This window comes from Pteropus vampyrus, unplaced genomic scaffold (genome assembly GCF_000151845.1).
Source record: "Pteropus vampyrus isolate Shadow unplaced genomic scaffold, Pvam_2.0 Scaffold9282, whole genome shotgun sequence".
Classification (NCBI taxonomy): domain Eukaryota; kingdom Metazoa; phylum Chordata; class Mammalia; order Chiroptera; family Pteropodidae; genus Pteropus; species Pteropus vampyrus.
This window is the reverse complement of record NW_011898063.1, coordinates 1-826: the sequence shown is the minus strand read 5'-3', so window position 1 is coordinate 826 and position 826 is coordinate 1. Positions and strand designations below refer to the sequence as shown.

At 32.0% G+C, this 826-nt stretch overlaps 1 pseudogene; it reads left to right on the top strand.

Annotated features, from left to right (window-relative positions):
• Positions 1-228: 228 nt before the first annotated feature.
• LOC111734906 lies at positions 229-346 on the top strand (annotated as a pseudogene).
• Positions 347-826: the final 480 nt, after the last annotated feature.

Sequence of the window (826 nt, the reverse complement as noted above, 5' to 3'; positions counted from 1 at the left end):
AGAATGACATAGAATCTTTTCCAGGATGAGTTGCAGCATTTGAAAGAACATTTCAAAAAATATTTTGAATATGAAACTTCAAATCAAGATGTTAAAGAAAGACAAACAATAAAGCTAACGTATAGAAAACAGAATGAAGAAAATAAAAGACCAAATTTATCTAGAAAAAATAAAAAATTTCAAATTGAAGTAAACCAGAAATTGCTTCTTTTATAAAAGTAACAAGTTGTCTATGGCCATGCCACCCTGAACAAGCCCGATCCCATCTGATCTCGGAAGCTAAGCAGGATCGGGCCTGGTTAGTACTTGATGGGAGACCACCTAGGAAGACCAAGTGCTGTAGGCATAAAAAATAAAAAATTAGGGATTGTAAACTGACAAGGTTCTTGCAATCTGTGAGGTCAACCAAGGGTTGCCTCGCCTAAAAAAAAAAAAAAATGTAACGAGTGTACTGAAAATGAGAGAAGACGTAGATACAACTAATATCAGGAATAAGAATGGGAACATAATAGATAAGGGTGAGATTGAAATAGTAAAAAAAGTATTAAAACAGTAGAAAAATTTAATTAAAATGATTGACTTTTAACAACAATATTGAGTACCAAGTTATATTAAGGAGAAAGAGGAAATCTAAGATAACAAATATAGTTGAAATAGAAAATGTTGTCAAAAAAGTTTCCCCAAAAGGTGCTTGTTCAGCTAGTTTGACAGATGAGTAATCTCAGTTTTTCAGAGAATAGCAATTCCCATCTATAGAAAAATTTTCTAGTACCTAAGAGAGATGAAAACATACCAATTTACTTTATAAAGGAAGCATAATCCTGGT